Source organism: Leucoraja erinacea, chromosome 27, assembly GCF_028641065.1.
Source record: "Leucoraja erinacea ecotype New England chromosome 27, Leri_hhj_1, whole genome shotgun sequence".
Taxonomy (NCBI): domain Eukaryota; kingdom Metazoa; phylum Chordata; class Chondrichthyes; order Rajiformes; family Rajidae; genus Leucoraja; species Leucoraja erinaceus.
The window spans coordinates 31,087,452-31,095,227 of NC_073403.1; the positions used below are offsets into that span (position 1 = coordinate 31,087,452).

General features: G+C 48.1%; 1 long non-coding RNA gene across 1 annotated transcript; it reads right to left on the reverse strand.

The window, feature by feature from the left end:
- Window positions 1–526: 526 nt before the first annotated feature.
- LOC129710047 (uncharacterized) lies at window positions 527–4,833 on the reverse strand. Its single transcript, XR_008725630.1, has 3 exons — window positions 2,305–4,833; window positions 1,346–1,585; window positions 527–1,240 (listed from the first exon to the last, which is right to left on the reverse strand). It is a non-coding gene; the product is annotated as an uncharacterized LOC129710047 (long non-coding RNA).
- Window positions 4,834–7,776: the final 2,943 nt, after the last annotated feature.

Here is a 7,776-nt window from a genome sequence, read left to right on the forward strand (position 1 = left end):
GGGGGGGGGGGGGGGGGAAACTGTTTTAAATCTCTTCCCTGTCCGGGAGACCCGACTTTTTCCCTGTCGGGTCTCGGCTGTCGTTGGGGCCTAGCACCGTGGAGCGGCCTCCAGCCTGAACGACCCGGGGGCTCGGGAGATTGCGGAGCTGCGGAGCTGCGGATCTGCGGACTCACCATCGTGGGGCTGGCCGGCCTCGGAGCGTGGGGAGCGGCGGTGACTCGCTGCTGCGACTCGACTCCTGGGGCTCGGAGGCTCCAGCAACGCAGCCGCAGGTCCGGTGGACTGGGACATCGGGAGCTCGCGGGTCTGGGAGGAGAGAGAGAGACCGCTTCCCGGAGCTCCCGCAACGCGACTTCTCCAGCCCGTGTCGCGGGGTTGGAACAACCCGGACCGGGATAGAACATCGCCCGGCGCGGCTTCATGGCCGTGGGACTCACCATCGCCCGTGGGGGTTCCAACCTTGGACTTTCAGACCGGGAGCGGGGCCGTAAATCGCCCCGCGCGGCCTAAAATGGCCGTGGGACTCATCATCGCCCGCCTGGGGCTTGGACATCGGGAGAGACACGGAGAACAGGGGAGAGAAAAGACTTGCCTTCCATCACAGTGGCTTCACTGTGATGGATGTTTGTGTGAATTTAATTATGTGTATGTCTGTAAGACAGTGTCTTTGTTTGTATGGCTGTGGAAACAACATTTCGTTTGAGTCTCACTGGGGCTCAAATGATAATAAATTTGTATTGTATTGTAAGGCAGCAACTCTACCGCTGGCTAAATGGTGTTGACGGGACTGATGGTGAATGGGTCAGCGGGCAGTAGTTGGGGGTGGTTAAGATAACTCATTAATGTTCGTGCAATACGTTTTCTTTACTGCAAAAATTTACAGTAATTTATTTGCAGTTTGGGCATGCTTCATTATAGCATTTTACATAACATTTTACAACAGTACAACTTGATTACTAAAACAAGGACAATTCTTAATTTTAAAAGATGTATACAAGAATGACCCCAATCACCCATTCCACCCACTCATTACTCTTGAATAAATCAAATTTATTTCAGAAATATTGGTCATAAATTTGGTGTAATAATGCTCCAAAATGAGGCCCTGGATGCATCAGACAGCATCTAAAAAAGGGTTTTAGATGCTCGCACATTATCCCGCGTAACTTCTAAACAGCTGTTGGTACCAAGGGGTGATCTGCTCGCGGATTACTTCCCAAGCGCAGGCGCTGAATCTCTGCAAAAGAGAAACGTTCAGAATCACGCATCAGAGAATGAATAGATTTAGATTGAGTGAAATAATTGCCCGCGAGTCGTTAATAATAAGTTTCAACCGTCTCACCTCCCGATTAAGAAACTCGGAGAGTTTCTTGAAGTACTCTTGAATGGTGGCCTTTTTCTGTGTCTGGGCATCGGAGCCTGCGTTTCTCACACAGTTTTCCAGAATAGAGGACTGCGCATCCAGTTTAATCCCGAATCTCTTCATAACGTCCTGGGGCCATGTGACCGAGGTCCGGTCCATGTGGTAGATCTCCTTGAATTGACTCACCACTTGGTAGACTACAACGGCCGTGTCCATGTCCTGCACACAACACAGAACGACATCAGTGTGGCCATGGACCCGGGAGAACGGCCGGGACAGGACAATATCACACTCATTTCCAAATCGAATAGTGATCAATAGATGTCATAGAGCCAGAGAGCCATAGTGTGATACAATGTGGAAGATACTGCGGGGTAGGAGATTGCAACCTTCACGTGGTCCGCCCCGTTTCAACGAATGCAATCAACCTGGCGTGCACAATCAAATAGAACTAGTTGTCTTTCAACTTTTGGCTGTGCACGCCATACGCACGAAGAAAAAGAAGAAACTGCATACAGACGTATACGTAGGAACTACAAGTCCAACAAGATAGAAAGTTGGAGTAACTCAGCGGGCTAGGCAGCATCTCCGGGTGGAAGGGATGGGTGACGTTTCGGGTCGAGACCCTTCTTCAGAATGACTCAGGGGAGAGGGAGATACAAAGATAAGGAAGAGTAAGGTTTGAAAACTAGACATCAAAGGGGATAAAGCTCTAGGAAAATGTAGAAAAGATCATTGTTAGCTAGGAGAAGCTGACAACGAAGTAAACAGTGATAAAATCTAATCTGGGGACAGTCAGAGTGGTCGGAGAACTAGGAAGGGAGAGGGATGGAGGGAGAGGGAAAGCAAGGTTTACTTGAATTTAGAGAATAATCAATAGATTATGCATGTTTGCAAAAGTTGTCTTGAGAACCTTGTATCAACATTTCTGTTGGCACCTTTCCGGCGTCAACACTTCGGTGAGATCAGTTTGAAGAACTTCTTCCGACGCGTCAGATTCTATCTGAAGAATGGTATCCAGTGCCGGATTTACGTATAAGCTAAACAAGCTATACCTTAGGCCCCCCACTTTCTAGGGGGGCCCCCGAAAAAAAATGATGGGCCTCGAGGTCTAGAGGGGCCTCCGGCCAAGGCAGAACACCTTCCGTTCAACTCTGGGCGGCCCCCCTCTCTATCTCTCTCTCTCCATCTCCCCCCGCTATCCGTGTCCGGGCCGCCGGGCTCCGCTCGCTCCTCATCCGCCGGCACGACCACGGCCAGCACATCATCGGCCGCCCTGCGCATGCGCAAGGCAACTGGTGGGCGCTGGGCACTTTCTCCCTCGCTTTGAATTGTGGGAGATTTGGCCGCCATGGCTGTCCGGTCGTTGGGGGCCTCACAAGTGGAACAGCTTGGGGCTTCTCTTCATCTAAATCCGGCACTGATGGTATCGACCCGAAACGTCACCCATTCCTTCTCTCCAGAGATGTTGCCTGTCCCGCTGGGTTACTCCAGTATTGTGTGCAAAGATCTTTGATTGTGTGATCTACCTTCGGTTTAAACCAGAATCTGCAGTTCTTTCCTACACAACAAATTGTTTACTTTATGTAGGAAAGAACTGCAGATGCTGGGTCAGGAAGCATCTCTGGGGAATAGTCAGCTCCATCTACCTTTTGTCCAGAGATGCTGCCTGATCCACTGCGATGCTCCAGCATTGTGTGTCATGTTCTACTATGAAATCGTTCTTCCCAGAACTGCTGCGTTCGTTGAAACCCCAGTAGTTGTGGGTATGTATTAAAAATGGGGAAAATAATGTGATTATACTTAAAACACCGCGTCCCTGATTAAATTTACATGTGACCCGTACATGCATTGTCCCCGAGAACATTCGCGGACACATTAAATGACGCTTATAAATGCGCACTCACCTGTCCTCCCTCCGTGAGTTCGTCCAAGTTCAATGGATCGACTTCCAATGATGACCTTTCAGCTTCGCACTGCGAGGGTATCGCTTCTCCCTACAACAGGGGAAGCGGTCAAGTCCGGCTCCAGCACACAATTCACACTCACAGCAACATTATCTCTAACAACATTGTTGTTATCGAGCAACCTTTTGGGTTACAACGGACTATTTGAAACTACCGGCCCTTTTACCCCCTTCCCTCCCCTCCTCTCATCCCACGTGAAGCGGAACAGCTCTGCATGCGGTTTATTAACCGCGTATCCCACACACCGCGTGTTCTCCGTTACAATAGACAAACGAGACGCAGTTTGGGTGACCGCTCTGCTGAACCATCAGTTCAGTCGGCAAGTGGGAAGTGGAGCTGACTGTTGTCTACTCAATCCACCCACTCCTTCAGCGAGGCTCGCCCGCCCACTCGCTATATTGATCATTTACTTTATCTGTTCCCGTGCGTCAGACTTTAATAGTGTTCCTTCTGTCTACGCCTCCTCCACACGGCTCGCGCTTACACTGCGACAATCCTGTCCCGCCCTGGTTCTCCTACTAGTTTCACTGTCCTCCTAATTAATTTTACTGATTGTATGCCTCGCTGTCACTTTCCCTCAGCCAACAATGAACCATTCTAAACTTCCTTGGTCAGCTCCCATATCAGTTTCATTCTCCCCTAACACTTAGTCTGAAGAAAGGTCTGAACCTGAAACGTCACCCATTCCTTCTCCCCCAAGATGAGTTACTTCAGCATTTACTGTCCGCCCCCTACTCTCTGATCATATCCCCTTTCTCTGCAGCTGGAGTCTCGCTTCATTGCAAACCTTCTCAGCTGAGTAGAGGTCGTCGAGCTAAAACTCTTCATATCTTTTTTATTATGTCACCGATCGGAACAAAACTTGTTGTCTTGAAGCAGAGGAGTTGGCGAAAAATCCTAGCGATATAGGGTAGCGTGTTTGCGCAAATTTACTTACAACGCAGACCGGAAGTGGTCAAGATGAAAGTCTTGGTAATTACAGATGTTTATTGGCATCACAGCTGAATGTGAGAAAAGATGCTGCTGTTTGGACATTTCAATGCCATATGACTCGGTCTAACACAGCCGGGAGAGTTCAGGCCATTTCATGGGGTTCAGTCATTGGGGACGGTGCCTCAAGTTCCTTTGGCTGTGAACTGTTGCAAACCACTCCACGCCATGGGATACCCTGCACATGAGGGGGTCTCAAAGTCATTTGGAGTCAAGTGGCCACAGTAAGAAAGTGCTGAAAGTACCAGCTGTCTCTAGTTGGACTCGGGCCAGTCATCTGCATTGCTCTTCTTCATAACAGAGCAGATAACCTCACACTGCCTACATTTAACGCTATTTGTCCAGTTCATGTCACACAGGTCGCCTATCAATATCCCTCCATACAGGTGCACTCCCCATAAAGTGTAGGAAAACACTGCAGATGTTGCATTGCACCCAGGATAGACACAAAAATCTGGAGTAACCCAGCAAGTCAGGCAGTATCCCTGGAGAAAAGGAATAGGATTGGGTCGAGATCCTTCTTCGGACCTCTCACAACTTGCTTTACTTTCTATGTTATATCCTGACTACAACACCCTTGATCCCCTCCTTCATCTAAATTGCCAATATTAGCTGTAAGTATTTGAGGCACGGGCAGTCATCTCTGGGGTAACCCACATAAATCTGAAAAAGGAATGGTTCAAGGTCACTTTAAAGTCACCATGTCAAACAGATCATCCACAGTCTCTTTAAGGAATGGGCGAAGTGTAGCTGGTACGTCGCAGCCTAGAGTCGGGGTCCCGGGTAACAGGACCAACACAATCCAACATCCCCAAAGTCTAGGAAGACTCATGTTCTAGAAGGCCAGATGAAAGTGACGATCTGAGGAAGAGCAATAATACATATTAGCAATCAGCGCCCAACAAAGACAATGTAATAGTCCATTGTAAATGAAACAACTCTTACCTGTAAGATGTATTTCTGGTAAGGACGTCTGTGTGGACTGAAGTCTAGGGCAGATGGGCATGCTGAATATATACGGTCCATCATTTGCATCATAATAGTGACACGTCGACACTGAGATTTTCGGAGCCATATTCGCTTACTAAGTGCTTGGAATTTACTGGTGAATTAACAATGATTAACACAACGGCGGTTCAACTGGAGCCAGCGATTTCGCTTTGAGCCCGGAGTTCTTCAGTCACATTGGTGAAGGGCGAAGCTCGGAGCTGGGGAATTACCTGACCGCTTCTGAACCAAAAGTGAACTTGTAATAGAGCGGGCATAATTACAAGTCTGGAAGGAGCAGTTTGTCCATGAGGGAGAGAAAGGTGGAGGAGGGAAGTTTGCAGATTGGTATGAGTCAAGCCAGTTATGGGGTGCCAATGATTTGGAGACGCGGGTAGATTTAGGAGGAAAGCTTGTTGTTACTATTAGTTTGAGGCCTGATATAGTGTTATGGTCAGTTAGTCAGCGGATAGTGTGATTTATAGAACTGACAGTGCCTTGGAGAACTTGGTGGATCAGGCATATGAAAAGGAAAAGGTTTAGATATGTAGAGTTGGCAGCAGAAGTTCAGCAGCGAGGATGGAGAGCAAGTGTACGTCCTGCACTAGCCCCCCTACTTTTTTAGCGATGTTGCCCCCGGAGTTAGCGGCCAGCCCAGCGGATACACTTTAGTGATCAACACGGATGGTTCAGTGTCTGCAGGAAACACCAACCTCACCCATGACACCTGAGGGTGGTGGGGGTCAGCAACTCACCGCGGTAGGGGTGGGCTGGGGGGCCGGTGAACGTGAAGGGAAGGGGTGGGTGTGGGGTGGAGAGTGGAGGCTTCCCACACTCAAACGTGGAGCCGTGTGGACGCGAGTGATGGGAGGAGGGGCCTGGGGTCTTAAGGGCATGAGGTCAAGGGGTTGGACTAATGGAGAACGCTGCTGAACACAACATTCCTGCTATTTATAGAGGAGTCAGGGACAAAAAACAGAGAGCTGCCATGCCAAACACTGGCTACATAGTGGCATAGAAAATAGGTGCAGGATGAGGCCATCCGGCCCTTCGAGCCAGCATCGCCATTCATTGTGATAATGGCTGATCGTCCCCAATCAATAACCCGTGCCTGCCTTTTCCCAATATCCCTTGATTCCACTAGCCCGTAGAGCTCTAACTCTCTCTTAAATCCATCCAGTGACTTGGCCTCCACTGCCCTCTGTGTCAGGGAATTCCATAAATTCACAACTCTCTGGGTGAAAACGTTTTTTCTCACCTCAGTCTTAATGACCTCCCCTTTATTCTAAGACTGTGGCTCCTTGTTCTGGACTCGCCCAACATTGGGAACATTTTTCCTGCATCTAGCTTGTCCAGTCCTTTTATAATTTTATACGTTTCTATAAGAATCCCCCTCATCCTTCTAAACTTCAGTGAGTACAAGCCAACTCTTTTCAATCTTTCCTCACATGACAGTCCCGCCATCCCAGGGTTCAATCTCGTGAACCTACGCTGCACTGCTTCAATCACAACGATGTCCTTCCTCAAATTAGGAGACCAAAACTGTACACAATACTCCAGATGTGGTCTCACCAGACCCCTATATAACTGCAGAAGAACCTCTTTACTTCAATACTGAAATCCTCTTATTATGAAGGCCAACATTCCATTAGCTTTCTTCATTGCCTGCTGTACCTGTAAGTCATCTTTCAGTACAAGGAAGCCCAGGTCTCACTGCATTGGGAAATGATCATCAATGCGTCCACTATTTCTTGAGCCACCTCCCTAAGGACCCTGGGATGCACTCCATCAACTTCTTTAAGTTCCTTGACCCCCTTAGATGCTCTGTCCTCCAGGACGTCTGGGAGATTGTTTGTGTCTTTCTTAGTGAAGACAGATCCAAAGTACCTGTTCAACTCTTCTGCCATTACCTTGTTCCCCATAATAATTTCACCCCGTGTCTGCCTTCAAGGGACCCACATTTGGATTTGCTACTCTTTGTCCCTTAACATATCTAATGAAGCTGTTACTGTCCTTCTTTATATTCCTGGCCAGTTTACCTTCATACTTCACCTTTTTAACCCGTATTGCCCGCTGTGTTTCCTTCTGTTGTCCTATGTTCCCATCCTCTGGCTTCTGGCTACTCTTTGCTGTGTTATACATCTTTTCTTTTAGTTTTATTCTATCCTAACTTCTCTTATCAGCCACAGTTGCCTCCTACTCCCCTTAGAATCTTCTTTTCTTTTTGGAATGAAATTATCCTGTGTCTTCCTGATTATGCCCAGAAATTCCTGCCATAGCTGTTCCACCGTCATTCCTGCTAGTATTCCTTTCAAGTCTATCTAGGCCAGTTCCTCTCTCATGCCTTCATAATCCCCTTTGTTCAGATGCATCACTGCCACTTCCGATTTAACCTTCTCCTTCTCAAATTGCAGATTAAAACTAATCATATTATGATCACTACCTCTAAGCAGTTCCTTTACCTCA